This window comes from Staurois parvus, unplaced genomic scaffold (assembly GCF_062004578.1).
Source record: "Staurois parvus isolate SC_StPar_1 unplaced genomic scaffold, SC_StPar_1.0 ptg000017l, whole genome shotgun sequence".
Lineage (NCBI taxonomy): Eukaryota > Metazoa > Chordata > Amphibia > Anura > Ranidae > Staurois > Staurois parvus.
Genome location: NW_028317813.1, coordinates 21344460 through 21366873, shown reverse-complemented (window position 1 = coordinate 21366873; position 22414 = coordinate 21344460). Strand labels below are relative to the sequence as shown.

The 22414-nt window shown below is 43.3% G+C and overlaps 1 protein-coding gene across 7 annotated transcripts in view; it reads left to right on the top strand.

Moving 5' to 3' along the window:
- The first annotated feature begins 1196 nt into the window (after positions 1–1196).
- R3HDM2 (R3H domain containing 2) overlaps positions 1197–22414 on the top strand; it is a 179227-nt gene continuing 158009 nt past the window's right edge. For all 7 annotated transcript variants that reach the window (XM_089681237.1, XM_089681209.1, XM_089681221.1 and 4 more), the window contains exon 1: positions 1197–1593. The gene's annotated coding sequence lies outside the window, so the exon portion shown is untranslated. The remainder of the gene's footprint in view (positions 1594–22414) is intronic.

Below are 22414 nucleotides of genomic sequence, written 5' to 3'. Positions count from 1 at the left end.
GTCTTTTCTTCTCTACATCCGCTCAATGTGGTGAATTTTATAAAACTTGTCTGAGAGTTAAAAAAACAGGAGCGGAGAGCTGAAATTACACTCTGCAGAGCTCAGTGAGGAGAGCTCTGATTGGAGGGAAGAGACCCCCCCCCCTCCACACAGCTCAAAGGAACAGAGCTGAGGCTGTCAATCTGCTGGAGGTTCCTCCCCTGTCACCATTTTTCTCTTGGTATCAGGAAAACTTGTCTCCTGCAGATAGCAGAGGAACAAAGCAGCAGACAGAAATGCCACTTAGTGCTCAGGAATGAGACAAGTACACACTATAGAAGGATATGTTTGTTCATATTTCATGTCTGAGGTTTACAGCCACTTCAAGCATTGACAATAAAACCTGGAATCTGATTGGTTTCTATGCACCAGATTTTGCACTCTGCAGTTTTAGTAAATCCCCCTAAATGTCTCTCACAGTAAAATGCCTGCCTGCTCGCTGTTTGTGACGGTGGGACTTTAGCGGTTTTAAAATACTATGTTGCAGCATTTAGCTTGTATTTGCAGTGAGGCACCATGAACTTCAATGGGTGGGTTTGACACTGTACAATGCGGCTTTCATCGGCTGTAGGTGCCACTGACATTACAGGGTCTCACCGCAGGGCCCTGGAAGGATCCAAACTCTCCAAAATGCTGCAGCAAGTACAGAAACACATTTTGTAGGAATTGGGGTTCCTCATCTTTCCCACAATCCCCAATGCTTTCAACTATGCCACCACGCGGGAGGGCGTAAGGTACTTTATACATATATCCTTCTGTTTTTTGATTTATTGCTTACAATGAGCATTTTTTCTTGGAAAACTAGTGGACCTTGCTTTAGGAGGTATGTGACAAGCCATGCTGGATATTGCAGTACCACAAGTCCTCAAGGCTGCACAGGTGCCTTTTCAGAATGGGAAACATGCTCTATCGTGCCTCATTTGTGTGTCATTATATACAGCTAACAGCAGGTGGGAAGCTTGCAGAAAAATAGTCTAGGCAACTTCCGGAGAAAAGAGAAAATGGAAATTGCAGCCCCCCAACTCCCACCCACCCGAAGGGCTCCAAGACAATGGCTGCCTCAGTGACCACCTTACACTTCCTCTATTGACCTCTAGGGCTGAATTGAGGATCTTGTCACTCTACGCAGTTACGTGAGCAGCTGCTGCGCAACGTCAGCGCGTCCGTCACGTCGCTCGCTAGGAGGAGGAGGAGGGGTCTGGACATTTTTTTTCCTTCCTTCATTTCCTTTTTTCCTTTTTCTTTTTCTTTCTCTTTATTTCTCCTTTCTCCATCCGTTATCTTTTCTCCCCTCCCCCATCACTTGTTTTCTTCGCTCTTTTCGCTTGTGATGCCCCCTAGCCTCCCGCGTGTGTGTTCAGCGGGTTCCCCTCCTCCTCCTCTCCTCTCACACTGCCGGGGCTGAACGGAGAGAGGGCAGACAGGCATCCATGTCATTCTACCACGGCTTCCCATCATCGCAGCTCTGCAGCTGTCCTCATCGTCTTTAGTTCCGCGTGTGTCCAGCCGTGCACGGGGCCCCGCCTGAGGAGACTGCCGGCAAGGAAGGAGCAGGTAAGGGACCTGTGGAGGACTTTGGGGGGGAAGGTAAGGGACCTGTGGAGGACTTTGGGGGGGGGGAAGGTAAGGGACCTGTGGAGGACTATGGGGGGGAAGGTAAGGGACCTGTGGAGGACTATGGGGGGGAAGGTAAGGGACCTGTGGAGGACTATGGGGGGGAAGGTAAGGGACCTGTGGAGGACTATGGGGGGAAGGTAAGGGACCTGTGGAGGACTATGAGGGGAGGGGGAAGGTAAGGGACCCGTGGAGGACTATGGGGGGAAGGTAAGGGACCCGTGGAGGACTATGGGGGGAAGGTAAGGGACCCGTGGAGGACTATGGGGGGAAGGTAAGGGACCCGTGGAGGACTATGGGGGGAAGGTAAGGGACCCGTGGAGGACTATGGGGGGGAAGGTGGGACCCGTGGAGGACTTTGGGGGGGAAGGTAAGGGACCCGTGGAGGACTATGGGGGGGAAGGTAAGGGACCCGTGGAGGACTATGGGGGGGAAGGTAAGGGACCCGTGGAGGACTATGGGGGGGAAGGTAAGGGACCTGTGGAGGACTATGGGGGGGAAGGTAAGGGACCTGTGGAGGACTATGGGGGGGAAGGTAAGGGACCTGTGGAGGACTATGGGGGGAAGGTGGGACCCGTGGAGGACTATGAGGGGAGGGGGAAGGTAAGGGACCCGTGGAGGACTATGGGGGGAAGGCAAGGGACCCGTGGAGGACTGTGGGGGGGAAGGCAAGGGACCCGTGGAGGACTGTGGGGGGGAAGGCAAGGGACCCGTGGAGGACTGTGAGGGGGAAGGCAAGGGACCCGTGGAGGACTGTGAGAGGGAAGGCAAGGGACCCGTGGAGGACTGTGAGAGGGAAGGCAAGGGACCCGTGGAGGACTGTGAGAGGGAAGGCAAGGGACCCGTGGAGGACTGTGAGAGGGAAGGCAAGGGACCCGTGGAGGACTGTGAGAGGGAAGGCAAGGGACCCGTGGAGGACTGTGAGAGGGAAGGCAAGGGACCCGTGGAGGACTGTGAGGGGGAAGGCAAGGGACCCGTGGAGGACTGTGAGGGGGAAGGCAAGGGACCCGTGGAGGACTGTGAGGGGGAAGGCAAGGGACCCGTGGAGGACTGTGAGGGGGAAGGCAAGTGACCCGTGGAGGACTTGAAAGGTAAGGGACCCGTGGAGGACTATGGGGGGGAGGTAAGGGACCCGTGGAGGACTATTGGGGGGAGGTAAGTGACCCGTGGAGGATTATGAGGGGGAAAAGGTAAGGGACCCATGGAGGACTCTGGGGGGGGGGGGAGGTAAGGGACCCGTGGAGGACTATTGGGGAGGTAAGGGACCCGTGGAGGACTATGGGGGGGGAAGGTAAGGGACCCGTAGGTAAGGTAGTTTGGGTACAATGTTGCATGACCGCGCAATTGTCATTCAAAGTGTGACAGCGCTGAAAGCTGAAAATTGGCCTGGGCAGGAAGGGGTAAAAGTGCCCTGTAGGCAAGTGGTTAAAGTGTCCTGAATTAAAAAGACTTAATTTGGAGCTCCAGTCAAAAATGTAAAAAATGTAAAATCCGCTACAAAAAAAGCTGCTGACGTTAAAAAGACACTCACCTGTCCCTCGATCCAGTGGTGTCCTCACCGCAGCTGGTTTCGCCAGCTGTCCTCTCGCCCCAACATCGGCATGTTAAGTGTGGGCACAGCTTGTGGCTTCACACAGCTGGGTTCCCACTGCACATGTGCGAGTAGAGTGGTCTCACAGTCTTCTGGGACCTGTCTTGTGCCCCAGAAGAGGGGATAGGACAACATCCGCTCCTGATTGCTTAGGTGATTGCAGTGGGAGGGGGTACCTGTCACAATTGGGTACTCCCCAAAGGTGCCATTCCTTAACGGGGAGCAAGGGACAAGGCCTTAAAGGGAAACTTCCCCTTTTGGCTGGAGCTCTACTTTAAGCAGTTTTGAAACACCTCTCCTCCTACATTTCAGCTTACCAATCATTCGGTGTGGTGGCTTCATTCGTTTTTTTTCCCCTCTGTTTTCACCTGGTGATCTGTTAATTAACACAGCTCCTGTGTTAGAGACGCCACTCTGGATGAAGGGGCACAGCAGACGACAGGATTGTCAGTCTGGGGGGAAGGGAGTGTTATCTACTAGCAGATTTAAATACATTAAAAAATTGAAGCCAAGCTCCAGCTGACACTTTATAAACATCTGCAGCAAACAGTTTTGTTCCTTTTGGGATAAAGAGTTTATATGAATAAAAGCTGATCAGTGTAAGCACCTCTGCCAGTGGTAAATTGATTCCCTGTAACTTATACATTTGCTAGAGAACTTGTTCTGTTGAAAAACAGACATACTTGCTGGATCACCAGGTGAAAATAGAAGAAAATCTAAAATTAGGAAACTAATGCAGCCATCACATCTAATGATTATTAAAGTGGAAGTAAACGTATGCAATACAACACCCACTGACAGGCAGAGATTTTATAACAGAGGAGACCCTAGAGGTCTCTTGTGTCATAACTCTCCTCCCTGTCTGTCAGCGGGTAATCTTGTCTGAGCTGCACATGCACAGCTCAGACCACACTTACGGCCTTCCGTCCATGCCAAGGCTGATGTGACTCCTGTGCATAGACACGGGAGTGACGTCACTGCTGCCTGGCCATTTAATCGGTCAAAGGTTTGGAACCCAAAATGAAAACTGGGTGATGATGGCAGCACCGGGGAGCTGTGACAGCACAGAACTGGAGGGCTCCGTTTGTAGGGAAGTCTGTCATAATGTACAGGGGCACTGTTTTATATAATAAAAAATACTTTACTACCACTTTAAGCTGCAATATGATAAATGATGATTGTGGGATTATCACTTTAAAGTGTTCTAAATTCAAAGATTCTTTGGAAAGCATTGTCAGTCTGGAGGGAGGAGGAGTGTTAAGCAAAGTATTGACTATAAGAAAATTAGAAGAAAAATTCTGTATAAGGAACAATTGGTCGATTATCTGATCGTTAGTATAGTTCTTTTAAAAGCGGATTCTGACTGTTGAGACCAAAAGAAAAAAAATGTGCAAGGTAGAAACATTTTATTGTACATGAGCACAATGTCCAGTTTTCTCTCAATGTGTACAGTAATCGTATGAAAATAATCAAATAGAAAAAATGTGCATGATCAGAAGCAAAGAAGGTTACTACAAACGCAGGAATCCTACACAAGAAATAATGTTCGTCTTTGTTGTTTGAAAAGTTAATACCATTGTCAGCTACATGATACACACCTTCATGGAAAATCATACGATCGTTTGTCCAGTTTTTTAATAGTGTGTACCCCATGTTAAATGCACTAGCAGATTTAGATACATTAACAAGTTGAAGCCAAACTGCATAAATCATTGTAAGCACACCTGCCAGTGGTAAATGGTTTGCAGGGGTGTGGAAATTTTTTTCCAGGGACAAAATTGGGGTCCCAATCTACTTGTCCAGATGAAGAAAATTTTTTTTTCAGCCAAAACCGTATTTAAATTGGAGATTTTTGGAATTTTAAAAACTAAAGAGGCTTTATGACAACTTAAATGTGTAATAAATTTAACATTGCGCTGTTTTTCTCCTCCTCCCCTCCCTGTCTGTCTCCAGCAATGCACCTGGGGCCTAGCAAGGAGGGGAGAGACCTTGCAGTGTAATGTGCACTGATTGGGTGCTTGCCAGGAAAGAGGAGTGTCAAGCTTATCCTTTATCCCTTTCGCTGCCAGAGCTCTTTTTATGTTTTTTGCACGTTTAAAAAAATAATAATTTTAGGCCTGAAGATTACATAAAAACTGGACAAAACTTTATATATTTTCTGAAAGCAGAGACCCTAGAGAATAAAATAGTGGTAGTTTCAATTGCTTATGTCATATGATATTACCACAAAGGTCTAGGAAATGAAAAAATTCAGTAAAAAAATGCACTTAATTTGCGAGATGCACTTAATTTTAGAGCACAAAAAAAGCAATAAGTTACCCATTTTTTTTTTTGTAAACTATAAAAGATGAGATTGCACCGAGTAAATGGATATCCAACATGTCAAACTTTGAATTTGCATGCTCATTCTGGCATGCGCAGAAATATGTGACTTGTATCGCAATCAACGTTTTCATTCCTAGGCGCCCCAAGCCTGTGCTTTTATGTTTTGTATGTGCGTTTATGTGGGGGTGGAACGCAAAATATTTTTTTGGGGGGGGTTGGGTTATGTGCTTGGGTATAACTTTCATTTTTACAATTTAAAACACGTTTTTTAACTCCACTTTTTTTTTTTTATCAAATAGGAGACAAAAAGTCCCCTATGTTACGATTTGTGATGACAGATTCTCTTTAATGAGACATCCAAGGTTTAAAAGACCCTGGATGTGACCCTTGTACTCCAATGGATGTAATACAGTGCACATTGCACCGCATTACATTCTTTCCCATCCGAATGGCTGGGAAATATTTCACCGGTGATCCGGAAGTGACATAACTTCAGTTCCGGGTCAGGACAAGAAGGGTAGGGGAGAAAGTTGTCTGCTTCCACTTGACAGGTGAGCCCTGCTGCATGCCCGCAGCAGGGCTAAAGGTTAAAAGAAAACTACCTGCCCAGCGCCTGGAACTACTTGTCGCAGGCATCGTGCGATTCAATTTGAACATCCCTGGGTTTCTCTCATCTCTGTAACTGATACATCTGCAAGAGAGCTAGTTCTTTTGAAAAGCAAGAGACTTACTAGTCAGTTCACCAGATGAAAATATAAGAGAGGAAACGAATGCAGCTATCCCATCTAAGAATTGGTAAACCACAATATAATGTTTGCTATTGGGTTTACTGCTGCTTTAACAGGAGCGCCTATAATTGCGTGTTACTTGCCTTTGGGGAGATTCACCCCTCTGTTTGTCCCCTAGACCACTATTACTGAGAAAGTGAATGGAGGTGTCCCCAGAACAAGATGTTCCTTGGATAAGTGTCTAAGGGCTTGTTCACGTTAGCAGTTGGGCAGTAAAACTCTCACTCCCCACTGAGAATGTGGTGCGGGAAACTCTCAATATGTTGTGCGTTTCCCGCACCACTTTTAAAACACATTGGCTGTGCAATCCACTGCGGGTGTCAATATATTCCTAACGACACCCCAAATGTTGATTGCAAACAAATTGTGTTTGCCTGCACTAGATCGTATGGTACCACAGTACCATGCGATTTGGAGCGGTGCGTTTCTAAAAAATAGTGCTTGCACTACTTTTTGTGCGATTTTTGAAAATTGCTTTTGCAACAGCACCCCATTCCTGTGCAATTCAGATGTGAATCTGCTCAGTGCCTTGAAGTTAGCAGCAGCATTGTCAGCAAGCTCCTTCAGTTGGTGATTTGACTGCAGGGTGGATACAAATCGATGATTTTTTTTAAATTTAAATCGGATTTTTTTTTTTTTTTAATCACATTTATTTTAATAAAATGCTTTTGGAGTAAAAATCTATCTAAAGATAGTTTTCTATTTAAGATACATTAATAATGTATTCAGTGTGAAATGGAGCTTCGTTATGTAGCATGAGGCTGTATATTCTGCAATATTTACATTTTTGGTAAACTCATTCAATGAATCCAAGCTGAGATAACATGCACTGCATTGATGCATTCACACAATTTCACAGTAACCAAGAAAAAAAACATGAAATAAAAGAATTTGAGTAGTTCTCCAACTACGTGTGATTAACCTAAAATCTGTTCTGACATTGCTGTTTCACTAACCTGACAGCTTATTATTCTAAAAGGGAAACCTTCATTTGGTTTGCAAATATTAAAGATTCTAACTACCAGCAAGAATGAGTCGGATTCCTTACATTTAAAGAGCACCTGTCATTTTAGATCCATCATGGCAGTGCCTGTTAGCGGGCATCCACTCACCTGCTGCCACCACGTCCCTCACCTTATTGTGTCACTGCTGCATCACCAGCAGTCCCATTAAAGTGAATGGGACTGTCGGTGAGTAAGGAGCGGGTCAGAGGAGGAGCTGCTGTGGGACAGAGATGACAGTTTCTCTTTAAAAATTATGATTTAAATCAAGCCTTTTCACTAGTGATTTAAATCAAATCCACCCTGCTTGACTGCCTTATCAGGTCTATCAGGCAGACTGACAGCCAACTGAGGGAGCTTGCTGACAGTGCTGCTGTTAAGGTAGAACTAAACGCAAAATGTTGTTTTTTTTTTTTTTTTGTAGATTCACCCTCTTTATTTGTCCTGTTTACCATTATTATTGAAAGTGAAAGTAAAATAAAATCCCAAATTTTGGGTTGTCCCCTGCCTGAAAAGTAAGAGGGGAAATCTTCCAATGGGGACAATAGTTTTCGTGACCTGGGGGTCCCCAAGGAATTGCCTTAATTTGCAGACATTCCCTATCACTTCCTGTTTGGCTATAGGACAGGAAGTGAAGGGAAATCTCAATGGGATAGAGATGGTGAAAAAAAAAAATCTGACGGGTTATAACCCTCCCTTGCTCTCTCCAAAATGAAAAAAAAAGTTTTGCCTATAGTTCTGCTTTAACTACAAGGCAGTGGCTTAGTGTTAGCCTTTACCAGGAAGTCCTGTTCCTGGCAGGATCTCTTGGTATGTAAGATCAAACCGCGTAAATCCCCAATCAACTGAAGTCACAAAGCTGAAAGTATATAAGAGGATGTCATCTCTTAAAATGCTAATTCAAATGGATACTGCGCTAGGTGAACACTTAAAACTTTATGAGCACTATGGAGACCTTCACACCACTGAAAAACAATCAAAAATTTAAAATAAAACTCTGTAATAGTTAAACTAAATAAGTGCATACATATGGCCTATGAAGACCCTCACCCCTCTGAATAACATACAGGGTGATCAGTTTATTCAGTCAATTTTTTTCAAATTTTGATTGTCCTTCAGAGGGGTGAGGGTCCTCATAGGGCATATGTATGCTATTTAGTTCAAGAATTTAAAATAAAACACTGTAATAGTTAAATATTATCACACATTATTGCTTTGCAGCCTGAAATGAAGACAGACACAGTTTTTGTTTTAACCATCTGTATTTACTCAGAGCTACTTTATAACACTCAAGTGAAAGATATACCAACATGTCAGAATTTTTTTTTAAAAATTCAAAGACAATTGCTGAATTGGAAAAAGGATCACCCCCTTGTGTCAGTATTTTGTTGAACCACCTTTTGCTTTAATTACAGCCTTTAGCCTGTTGGGATAGGTCTCTACTAACTTTGCACATCTAGACTTTGCAGTATTTGCCCACTCTTCTTTGCAGAACTGCTCAAGTTCAGTGAAATTTCATGGTGACCATTTGGGGACTGCAGTCTTCAAGTCATTCCACAGATTGTCAATGGGGTTCAAGTCTGGGCTGTGACTAGTCCATGCAAAGACATTCACCTTTTTCTCCTTCAACCACTGTGCTAATTTTTTCATTTTTGCTGTGTGCTTTGGGTCATCGTCAATGGGAAGAACATGACAACTTTCTTGCAGAGAGCTGCAGATTTTCCTCAAGAATGTGACGGTATTGTGCCCCATCCATTTTTCTTTCTTTCCTGACAAGTGCTCCAGTCCCTGCTGCAGAGAAACCCCCCCCATAACAGGATATTACCACCTCCATGCTTTACTGTAGGAATGGTGTTATTTGGATGGTGAGCTGTATTGGATTTCCACCAGACATACAGTATTGTTTAGTGTTGAGGCCAAATCATTCAATTTTAGTTTTTCAAGGTGCGTTTTGGCAAAGCTCAGTCGTGACTGCATGTGGCCTTTCTTGAGGAGCGGCTCTTTTCTTGCAACCATCCCATACAAGCCATATTTGTGGAGAATTAGTGATTTTGTTGTCAAATGTACACAATAACTATTTTTTTGTCGAACATTCCTGCAACTGCTGTAGGCCTCTTGGTAGCCTCTCTGACCTGTTTCCTCCTGGCTCTTTCATCCAGTTTGGAGTGATGTCCTGGTCCAGGGAAGGTCTACCTTTCATTTCTTAACAATAGACTTCACTGTGCCTCTAGGCATTGGTAAAGCCTTTGACATTTTTTTATATCCATCTCCTGACTTGTGCCTGTCCACAACTTTATCTTGGAGATCTTTTGACAGTGCCTTGCCACCCATAGTTATTATTATACAGGATTTATATAGAGCCAACAGTGTGCACAGCGCTTTACAAAATGAAGGTAGACATTACAGTTACATTACAATTTGGCACAAGAGGAAACAGAGGGACCTGTTTATTAGAGCTTACAATCAAGGAGGAAGGGGATTGTTTTCTTCATTTGAACTGAAATGCTCCAGAAAAGCTCTTTTCATGCTGAGCTAATCGAAATGACCACAGCTGATCACATTTGAAAGTCAAATGGTTTTGTGTGTCCTTGAGAAGGTGACTAGCTACACCTGACTGAGTTTACAAATCATTTTTAGGAGGGGGGGGTGATCCTTTTTCCAACTCGGTGATTCTGTTTTTTTAATTTTTTTTTCTGACAGCTGGCTAAAGCAAAAACTGTGTCTGTCTTCACTTCAGGCTGCAAAGCAACAAAATGTGATTAAAGGGGGGTAATTCTTTTTTAAACTCGGTGTATTCAATTTTTCTTTTTTGGTTTAACACCAAAGGATTTGGATAGAGGAGGAGATTTTAGGCTGATCTGTGCGTGGTGAGACCTAACCAGCTAGTTAACTAGTTGCCGACCTCAGATAGCCAAATGACGGCTGCACTGCGGCCGGCCAGTTCTGGGTGGACGTCATATGACGGCCTCCCAGAACGCGCTCCTGGGGCGCGCACCCGGCGATCTCCGTGATCGCTGTGTCCTACGGACACAGCTGATCACGTGATGTGGTAAAAGGCCGATCACAGCGGCCTTTTACCACATGATCAGCGGTGTCCAATGACACGCTGATCAGAGGGAAATGCAAGTGCCGGTTCTCGGCTGCACTTTCCTCACGCTGTCAGATCGTGAGGAAAGTACTGCCAAGAACCGGCAGTTGTCAGAGCGGGGATCGGCACCGATCATCAGGGCACTGATGATCAGTGCCCTGATGATCGGTGCCCAGCAGTGCCACCCGCAAGTTCCGCCCATCTGTGCCCAGCAGTGCGCCCACTAGCTCCGCCCACCTGTGCCATTCTGCAGTGCCACCCACCTGTGCCATTCTGCAGTGCCACCCACCTGTGCCATTCTGCAGTGCCACCCACCTGTGCCATTCTGCAGTGCCGCCCACCTGTGCCCACCCACCTGTGCCCACCCACCTGTGCCCACCCACCTGTGCCCACCCACCTGTGCTGCCCACCAGTGCAGCCCAGCAGTGCTGCCAGTCAGTGCCACCAGTCAGTGCCCAGGGGTTGTGCCAGTCAGTGCCGCCAGTCAGTGCCCAGCAATGATGCCAGTCAGTGCTGTCTATCAGTACCCATCATCAGTGTCACCTATCAGTGCCACCTATCAGTGCTGCATATTAGTGCCGCCTATCCGTGACACCTCATTACTGCTGTCTATCAGTGCCACCTCATTAGTGCTGCCTATCAGTGCCCTTTAGTGCTGCCTATCAGTGCCCTTTAGTGCCGCCTATCAGTGCCCATCAGTGCTGCCTCATCAACGCACATCAGTGAAGGAGAAAAAATACCTGTTTGAAAAATTTTATAATAGAAACAAAGAAACGTTTTTTTTTTTTCAAATTTTTTGCACTTTTTTTATTTATAGCGCAAAAAGTAAAGCGCCCAGAGGCGATTAAATACCACCAAAAGAAAGCTCTGTTTGTGAGAAAAAAATGATCAAAATTTCATATGGGTACAATGTTGCATGACCGCGCAATTGTCAATCAAAGTGCGGCAGCGCTGAAAGCTGAAAATTGGCCTGGTAAATAACGGGGTATAAGTGCCTGGTAGGCAAGTGGTTAAGGACATCTAGTCCTGCTTTGCACCCAATACACTGGATTCAGGTGAGATGTGATTATTTAGCAGTGGGACAGCTAGGACAACCAGAAGATTCTTGGGAAATAAACACCTGATTCAGGAGCTTCTGAACGGAGCTGTTAGCGTTTGATTGAAGCTCCTCTAGTGCTGCTTTGTGCCTGGTGAGGTAAGATTTTTCAGCACTAGCGCATCTATGGCTACCATTATAATAAAGGAAGTGAACAAGTAATCAACTAAAATGTTTTTTTGTTTGACTGCACTGGAGTTTTCTAAGACGGGCTTTTTTTTTTCGTTTCCACTTTGTGAGCTGTCTTTATAGCAAATGTGACAGAATTATCAAGGTTTTACTGTTTAAATGTAGACAATTACTTAAATAGCAAAAACCTGTTGTGGTGGGCATACCTTGGGCACGAGCTGTAAATGAGATTTCAGTTTGCCAGTTCTCTTTTGAGAGGTCACCATCAACCAACAACAATACTGTGATTAGATGGCTAGTGGTGGTTGTGGGGTGGAGCAGGTTATAGCACCTACAAGAGGATTTGGTGCAGAGTTCAAATCTAGTCACAGTTGTTTTGGATATAGTGGTGTTTGTGTGTGCTTGATTGGGGGGGGGGGGGGGGTCGTCTACCCTGTCTGAATGCAGTTATGCATATTTAAAAAAAACAAAAAACTTTTAAATGTAATTAGCTTTAAGCTGGCTATACACTAGTAGAGGTTTGTTTTGACATTTTTTTTTTCTTTTAAGAACGTTTGTTTATTTTCTAATTTTTAGTGGGGTGAAATCAACTCATTTGTTTTTTACCACAATGATACTTTCTAAGATAACAGTAAACATGACAGGGTGAATCTCCCTAACAGGGGCACCAAGAGATAAGGGATTACTCTGTACAATATTGTTGCGCAGAGCAGGCAAGTATACATTTAAAAAAAAAATTTTTCAATATACTTTAGCAGCACTTCAAGCAATAGGTATACAAACCAGAATCTTAAAAAGATTCTGTTTTTGGAAACAAATGCTTTTGACCTGCTGCTGTCAGGTTGTAGACTGATAAAAGCATGGTACATCCAGTAACAAGTAGATCTCTTCATGGTTTCTCCAAGATTTGTTTTTGTTATAATTGGAAAGGCATGCTTCAGTAGTTGTCTTTGTTTTCTGGCTAATAGAATGGGATCTGCCCAGTTCTGGATTAAGCATATTATCCACTTATCAGGGTTTATAAAACAAAAAACAGCATAGAAATTTGTTTTGTTGTATTTGCTGCCTTTTTTTTTTACTTTTTTAATCTTGGGTGGTGAAAATCTTCAAATATATTTTTAAAGTTAGGAATCCTTTCCATTCTAGTTATATGTAACCTGGATTTGTTAATAGAACAAAGTGATGAGTCAGTGTATCCAGTGGGTGTAACACTGGTGTATCAGAATACTGTGAAAAATGAAGCATTCAGATTTCAGAAGAGCTTCTAGTGACCTGTTTTCTTGGGAACTGCAATATACTCTGTATTTGTACAAACACACATACAGTATGTACCAAGAATTATAGGTTTGCTAATAAAGGTCATTTTTATTTGTTTGCAGTGTTCTTGGTGTAATGTGTTTTACATGAGTAAAAAAGAAGAGTCTACTCTTTACATGTAGGCCTATGCAAAAAAAAATAAATTTATTTTTGACATGCTCCCATCTGCTATACTGCTGCTTGCGATTGGCCTGCTATACAGCAGTGCAGAGTCCTCATTGGCTGAGACAGCAAGCTTTAGCCATTGTCTCCTGCTGCTTTCAATCACAGCCTGTCAGCCAATGAGGGGGGGGGCAAGCCATGGCTCCATGTGTGAATGGACACGGAGCAGCAGGTGCCTCCATCGCAAGCTTCTTGCTGTGGGGGCACCTGACAGGAGGGAGGGGCAGGAAAACCTGCGGGGGACCCGAGAAGAGGAGGATCCAGGCTGCTCTGTGCAAAACCACTGCACACAGAAGGTAAATCTGGACGTGTGCTATTTTCCAGAAAAAAAAACCTTTAGAATCTCTTTAACCACTTCCTGCCCGGCCAATAGTAAAATGGCAGCCGGGTGGGACTCTCGTCCATCCGGGAGGGCATCATATGATGTCCTTCCTGGATTGAACCTTGCGTGTAGTGGTCTGATATTTTTGGGCCTCAAGAAATTAGATTGTCTGTCAGTACTTCAGGATTGATCAATTTTCAGATATATCCTATAGTTTGTGAACTCTATAACTTTCCTACAGACTAAATAATACTGATTTGGGTTATTTTCACCAAAGAAATATAGCAGAATACATCTTGGCCTAAATTTATGAAGAACAATAATTTATTTGCAAACTTTTATAACAGAAACAAAGAACAACGTGTTTTTTTTTTTTCAAAATGTTTGGTCTTTTTTTTTGGTTAGCAAAAAACTGAAAACCCCAGTGGTGATTAAATACCACCAAAAGAAAGCTCTATTTTTGTGAACAAAATTATAAAAGTCTAGTTTGGGTACATTGTTGCATTACTGCGTATTTGTCATTCAAAGTGTGAGAGTGCTGAAACCTGAAAATTGGCCTGGGCAGGAAGGGGGTAAAAGTGCCCAGTATTGAACTGGTTAAAGGGTGTAGGCTGCACCTGTGTGCAAGATTTACCCTCGCTTCCAGTCCTGATGGAATAGTTTTCAGACAGGAAGTTAGGGCTGACCTTTCCAACTCAATTTAAAGGTTAAGTTCATTTTAAAAAAACTATAAAAAAATGTGCATTTATTGATTATTGCACCAGCGATCAGCAGATTGCTGGTGCCATGCAGGTCTCCAGCAGACTGTCAGTTTCATCTGTGTGCTCATACGAGCAGACAGTGTAGCACCGACAGGAAGACTGAATGAACTACCACAATGCTCCACAGTGCCATGGTAGTTCATTAAGAACTACAAGCCGACATCTGCAAGGGATGTTGTGACTTGTAGCTCATTCACAGAACTGACCGCTAGTATGGGGAACTTCTCCCTATACTGCTGTCACAGGGATGGGGGGGGGGGGGGATCGGGCAGAGTCTGCAGCAGTGGAAACATGTTACATGTGCCCAAAGGTGAATTTATCCTTTAAAAAAAAAAATGGCTACAAACCCTGATTTTTCTCTGTCTATGTTGCATATACTTCTTGCCTGGTCAAAACCACATGGCAGCAAGCCTGTAGAGGAAAAAACAAGTTAACAAGTATACCTATCTTACCCCTACCTTCCGTGCTGCAAGGGATGAGGACTTTATCTTTTCCAGCGAGATCCTGGAGAATGTCAAGTAGCCAAAATCTTGTGACAAGATGTTCCTGCACTGTGCTGAAGTGCACTGTTGTGAGATCTGGGCTTCTCAGTATTCACTGGGATTGTGCAAGGAGAATGATGGTTCTGCCCTTTCCACCCCCATGTTCCATCCATAGAAGCCATACTATCACTTCCTGCAATGAAAACTGCTCTGAATGAAGCTGGATGAATGAAAAGTTCACCTGCTCCATTCACAGAGTGCTTTTTGTTGTGAGAAGCGATTAGTACAACTTTTGTGAATGGGGGTGGAAAAGCCAGACACCGCTGTCCCTTTTGACAAGTGCCCACGACAGCTCCAGCACGTATTAAAGTGATTGTAAAGTCTGCTTTTTATTTTATTAAAATAATAGACCTGCTATACTTGCCTGCTCTGTGCATTGGTTTTGCACAGAGCAGACCCGAATCTTCTCTTCTGGTGTCCCTCGCTGGTGCTCCAGGCTCTTCCTCTTCTCTGTGTGCACCCACATGCTTGTTCCTGAACTGTGTGTGTCTATGGACCAGGGTGGATAAAAATCAAAGATTTTTTTTTTTTAATGAAAAATCAGATTTTTATTTAAATTGGAATTTTTGATTTTTATCAAATTTTTTTGATAAAATGCTTTTGGAGTAAAAATCTATCTAAAGATAGTTTTCTGTTTAAGATGCATTAATAATTTAGTTTATTCAGCATGAAATGGAGCTTAGTTATGTAGCATGAGGCTATATATTCTGCAATATTTACGTTTTTGGTAAACTCATTCAATGAATCCAAGCTCTGCAAGCTGAGATAACATGCACTGCATTGATGCATTCACACAATTTCACAGTAACCAAGAGAAAAAGCATGAAATAAAAGAATGAGTAGTTCTATGTGTGATTAATCTAAAATCGGTTCTGACATTGCTGTTTTACTAACCTGACAGGTTATTATTCTAAAAAGGAAACCTTAGTTTGGTTTGCGGGTATTAAAGATACTAACTACTAGAATGAGTCGGATTCCTTGCATTTAAATTGCACCTGTCATTTTAGTTCCATCATGGCAGCGCCTGTTAGCGGGCATCCACTCACCTGCTGCTGCCACATCCCTCACCTTGTTGTGTCACTGCTGCATCACCAGCTGTCCCGTTAAAGTGAATGGGACTGTCGGTGAGTCAACAGCGGGTCAGAGGAGGAGCCATTGCGGGACAGAGATGACAGTTTTTCTTTAAAAATTATGATTTAAATCTAGCCTTTTCACTAGTGATTTAAATCAAATCCACCCTGCTATGATCACACACACAGAGCTGCTCTGCCCTGCAACTCCCTCCCGGCCCCACCTCTCAGCAGTAGGAGACCACTGATTCTTGCTTCTGCTGGAGCCCTTGTGAGAGGAGAAAGAGAGGGGAGAGAAGACTGCGGCCGGCCACAATGTTTGACCTGTGCCAGGCTCAGGTAAGTGTTTAGAGGGGAAGGGAAGGGAAGAAGTTAGTGGGTGTTTTTTTTTTTTTACCTGAATGCATTAAGGTAAAAACACCCAGCCTTTAGAACCACTTTAACTCCTGCAGCAGAGGAAGAACAAGGCTGTGGGGGTATTTGGGGGGGGGGGAGGGGTGGCAAAGAACAATTCAAGGAACAGAGCAGCCACCAGCACAAGGGACACTTCTCATTCAATAATCTGTACCATTGTTTCTGCTGAGGCAATTGGCATTTTTTTTGCATCAGGCCTTTTGTATGCAAGAGATAGCAGGGTGTTCCTGGATCTCAAGCAGGAGTGATTCAAGATTGCAGACAAAAGGTTGCTTTATACACCGTGTTCCAAATTATTATGCAAATTATATTTTTCTCATTTACCTAAATTGATGTAAATAACAGTCAGCATAATTCTCCTGTTATCAACTATTAAGAGTACAATTCACATTTTATTGAACAAACCTAATAACAGGATTTTTTTTAAACATAAAACACTTACAATGCACTGTTCCAAATTATTCCGCACAGTAAGTTTCAAAACACTTTATAGGTTGTAAAGAACTGAAAATTGTCATTTGTTGTGTTTGCAGCATATTTACTGAAATCAAAAGCTATTTCAATCAAACTTTTAACATTTTAACTTTTTAAACATTTTAACAGGTCACGTTACATTGTAACATAGGATCCCTTATTTGATAGCAGCTTCACAAGTCTTGCATTCATTGAACTTGTGAGTTTTTGGACAGTTTCTGCTTGAATTTGTTTGCAAGATGGCAGAATAGCCTCCCAGAGCTGATGTTTGGATGTAAATTGCCTCCCACCCTCATAGATCTTTTGCTTGAGGATGCTCCAAAGGTTCTCAATAGGATTGAGGTCAGGGGAGGATGGAGGCCACACCATGACTTTCTCTCCTTTTATCCCCATAGCAGCCATTGATGCAGAGGTATTCTTTGCAGCATGAGATGGTGCATTGTCATGCATGAAGATGATTTTATTACGGAAAGCATAGTTCTTCCTTCTATACCAGGGAAGAAAGTGGTCAGTCATAAACTCCACATACTTTGCAGAGGTCATCTTTACACCTTCGGGGACCCGAAAGGGGCCGACCAGCGCTGTTCCCATGATTCCGGCCCAAAACATGACTCCACCACCACCTTGCTAACGTCGCAACCTTGTTGGAACAGGGTGGCCGTCCACCAACCATCCACTACTCTATCCATCTGGACCATCCAGGGTTGCACGGTACTCATCAGTGAACAGGACTGTTTGAAAATTAGTCTTCATGTCTTTTTCTGCCCAATGCAGCCATTTCTGCTTGTGAGCATTGGTTAGTGGTGGCCGAATAGAAGGTTTATGCACAGTTGCAAGACTTTGTAGGACTCTACACCTTGATGTCCGTGGGACTCCAGAGGCACCAGCAGCTTCAAATATCTGTTTGCTGCTATGTAATGGTATTTTAGCAGCTGCTCTCTTGATCCGATGCATGGATCTGGCAGAAATCTTCCTCAATGTGCCTTTATCTCTACGAACCCGTCTGTGCTCTGAATCAGCCGCAAATCTCTTAATAGTGCGATGATCACACTTAAGTTTTCGTGAAATATCTAAAGGCATTGAACTATTTCACTCTTTTTGGCAGCAGAGAGATCCTTTTTCTTCCCTATATTGCTTGAAAATGGTGCTTTGCTTAATAATGTGGAACACCCTCCTTTAGCAGTTTTTCCTTAAATTGGGTTCACCGGCCAGTCTAATTATTACAGGTGTCCGAGATTGTTTTCAGTGATCAAAAGAGCCCTGACACACGATGCCATCCATGAGTTAAACTGAAAAACAAAATATTTAATCTTTGTGACACTTAAATAGAATTTGCAAAATAATTTGGAACGCGGTGTATACTGGTGTACTACAGCAAAGTAACAGGTCTGTGAATTTGTCAGTTCCTGGTCTTTTCCTACCTGGGGAGAGATTAAAGGCTGCAGGTTACTATTCTGTGTAGAAATACTTAGCCGTACATTGTTTAAAAACGCTAATATCCTTTTTCATTAGTACCGAAGATTGTGTTGGTTATCTTATGCTCCTTATTAATCTCCATATTTTAGTTACCACCTTCCTGGTGTTTAAAGTGTGTGCAGTATCCACACAGTCTTACCATTTTAATTAAGCTCTGCTCTAGTCCCATCAGTGCAGGTTGTAAGAAATACCTTGGAGGCTCTCCAGTTCTTTGCCTGCAGCATCTTTCACAAGGAGGGCACATTATGAGCCCAATTGCTGCTTGAGAGTTGTGAGGAGCTAGTCAGGGCAGAATGATGGCCTGACAGAGGGCACGTGTGCTAAAATACTAACGTTCTTTGTAGCTGACACATTTATACAGCTTGACTTATAGTGCTAATTCAGCTTCTTGATGAAAAATACTTTGCGACTGCCAAGTACTGCTATTTTTAAGTTGCTTAGAAAAAAACTGTGAAAGGAAAGAAATGCAACCTTTTTTTTCCCCAAAGCAGGCTCTTTAAAGGAGTGAACAGCAGTTACCAATCCAGTGTTTTTTTTGTTTTGTTTTTAATTTTTAATGATGGCTGATTCACTCCAGTGAGTGATTTACGCCAGGATAATCTTCCATTTTTTTTGCAGTTTTTAAAATATAAAATATATAACATAAAATTATGTACTCCCTGATGTAAGGCTGGTATCCTGATAACACAGTGTGTCCCCTGCTATGTTACTAGCAGATCACTGAAATGATCAACGGAATAAGTTATACTATATCAATAGCTTAAACTGAAATTTACTAACAAAGTGATTTACCGCTCCCCGACCACCCATCCAAATTGTAAAAGAACAGCTGGATGGGGCTGTTCACATGGCATGCCATTTTTAACTTGGGAGGCAGAGTTTGACAAGTGGCAGCACTTTTACTAACTGTATATTTTTTCCTTCATTTTTATTGAATTTAGAAGACATACATGCATGTGTATTTAACAGTTACAGAGCCTTGAAACAGTATTCGTACCCCTTGAAATTTTCAACGTTTTACATAAATGTATTTTATTGGGATTTTGTGATAGACCAACACAAAGTGGCACATAATTGTGAAGTGGAAGGAAAATAAGTGGTTTTCAAAATTTTTTACAAATATTTGAAAAGTGTGGTATGCATTTGTATTCAGCCCCCCCCTGAGTCAATCCTTTGTAGAACCATCTTTCGTTGCAATCACAGCTGTAAGTCTTTTTTGGGAATGTCTCTACCAGCTTTACACATCTAGAGCGTGACATTTTTGCCCATTGTTCTTTGCAAAATAGCTCAAGCTCTGTCAGATTGGATGGAGAGCGTCTGTGAGCAGCAATTTTCAAGTCTTGCCACAGATTCTCAATTGGATTTAGGTCTGGACTTTGACTGGACCCTTCTAACACATGAATATGCTTTGATCTAAACCATTCCATTGTAGCTCTGGGTGTGTGTTTAGGGACGTTGTCCTGCCGGAAGGTGATCCCCCGCCCCAGTCTCAAGTCTTTTGCAGACTTTAACAGGTTTTCTTCTAAGATTGCCCTGTAATTGGCTCCATCCATCTTCCCATCAACTCTGAGCAGCTTCCCTGTCCCTGCTGAAGAAAAGCATCCCCACAACATGATGCTGCCACCACCATGTTTCATGGTGGGGATGGTGTGTTCAGGGTGATATGCAGTGTTAGTTTTCTGCCACACACAGCATTTTTGTGTGGCAGAAAACTTTGGTCTCATCTGACCAGAGCACCTTCTTCCACCTTCTGTGTCCCCCATATGGCTTCTCTCAAACTGCAAACTGGACTTCTTATTGCATTCTTCTTGCCATTCTTCCATAAAAGCCAGATTTGTGGAGTGCACGGCTAAAAGTTGTCCTGTGGACAGAGTCTCTCCCACCTGAGCTGTGGATCTCTGCAGCTTCTCCAGAGTTACCATGGATCTCTTGGCTGCTTCTCTGATTTAATGCTCTCCTTACCTGGTCTGTCAGTTTAGGTGGACAGCCATGTCTTTATAAGTTTGCAGTTGTGCCATATTCTTTCCATTTTTGGATGATGGATTGAACAGTGCTCCGTGAGATGTTCAAAGCTTGGGGTATTTTTTTTTAAAACCTAACCTTCTGTAAACGTCTTCACAAATTTATCCCTGACCTGTCTGGTGTGTCCCTTGGCCTTCGTGATGCTGTTTGTTCACTAATGTTCTTTAACAAACCTCTGAGGGCTTCACAGAAGAGCTGTAGTTATACTGAGATTAAATTACACACAGGTGGACTCTATTTACTAATTAGGTGGATTCTGAAGGCAATTGGTTCCACTACATTTTAGTTAGGGGTATCAGAGTAAAGGGGGCTGATTACAAATGCACTCCACACTTTTCAGATATTTATTTGTAAAACATTTTGAAAACATTTATAATTTTCCTTCCACTTGCTCAAGTGTTTTTGACTGTAAAGGCATCATTACTGCTTAGTACGCCTCTACCTTCAGGCACTCATAGATTGACTTGGTATTGGATATACGAAACCCCTGCGCATCCCTGTGCAGGCAAACATAGCCCTGTCCAAGCTGGCCCAATAGTTAGCTTGGTTTCTAGGCAAAACCAGAAGTCCATTTTTCTAATGCCTGGCCTTTGCATAGGCAGGACAATATAGAATTGATAGTGTGTGCTATAAATTATTAGAGCTGTTCTCTGATTTTCTTAAATATACTTGTGAAATTGTAACTATACTTTGTCATGGAGACTTGTAATCAGACTGTCAGTAAGTACAAAAACTGTTCCCTTTATGTGAAACCTAACTTTCTGTGAAAAATAGAAATGGGCAAACAGGCAGGATTTGTAATGGGGAAGAGGCATACTTTGTCTCTTCTGCATTAAAGTGGTTGTATACTTTCATGCATTCTATGCATGAAGGTAAAAAACCACCTTCTGTGTGCAGTAGCACCCACTAATACTCACTTGAGCCCCCCCCCCCCCTCTCAATCCAGCGATGTGCACGAGAGCAGCAGCTCTCCTGGGACTCTCCCTTCTTATTGGGTGAGACAGCAGTGGGAGCCACTGGCTCCCTCTACTGAAAATCACAGCCAATGAGTAGAGCATGGGAGGTGGTGCCAATCTGTGTTGTGTTTTTGTTTGTGTATGGACATGCAAAGCAGAAGCTTGGGAGTGAGCCTGCTTGGGTGCCCCCTTAGTAAACTGCTTCCTCTGGGGACATTTGACAGGGGAGAGGGGCCAGGAGCACCTGTGGAGGTTTAGAGAAGAGGAGGACTGAGGTTACTCTGTGCAAAGCCACTGCACAGAGCAGGTAAGTATGACATGTTTATTTTTTATATACCTTTTTAGTATCACTTTAAAATAGCCTATCTGCCTGTCTGCTGCTGTATAGTGAGCTATGCACGTGCAGCTCACTGTAGAAATTTAGCAGTGCCAAAGCTGACTGCATGTGCGAGAGTGATGTCATATCAGTCCGGCCAATGAAAGTGACCAGCAGATGATCCCTGGGAGCCGTCTACTTAAAGATGTCAGTAGCTGGTAGGGAGCTCCTGGACGCCGCATCACTGGACAGAAGGTGAGTATAGTTCTGCTTTCATAAAACCTACTTTACACTGAGAAGCCATAACATTATTTACCACTAACAGGTAAAGTGACTAACATTGTTACAATGCCATATGAGAGTGGTGGAATATATTGGGCCAGGGCTTGACAAATTTGCTTTGAATCTAGGAGACAGCTAAAAAAGTTAGGAGACCGTTGTTTTTTTTGACTAGCAAGGCTTTGTTTTTGGCCACACATGACACAAAGGACACCCCTCTTCCCGCACCCATCTTGCGGCTCTATCCTGTGCCGTAATCCGCTCTCCTTCATGGACTGCTCAGTATGGCTGGCCCCAGGCTCTCCACTCTTTCCCTTTTGCTGTCCCGCTCTCTGGTGTAGGTGAGTGAGTTTGGTGCCCTGTGGCGACTTTTGAGACATGATGCTGCCATCAATTTCAAAATATTATTTTTTTTCCTAAAAATGGTACATTTTCTCAGTTTAAACATTTGATATGTTTTCTATTGTGATTAAAATATGGATTCAAGAGATTTTAAACTAATTGCAGTCTGTATTTATGTAGATTTTACACAGCGGTCCAACTTTTTTTGGAGTTGTAATTCTGTGTTTTCTTGCATTATAGTTTTAATGTTTTTCATTTATGTGGGTTTATGGGATTTTTTTTTTTTTTTT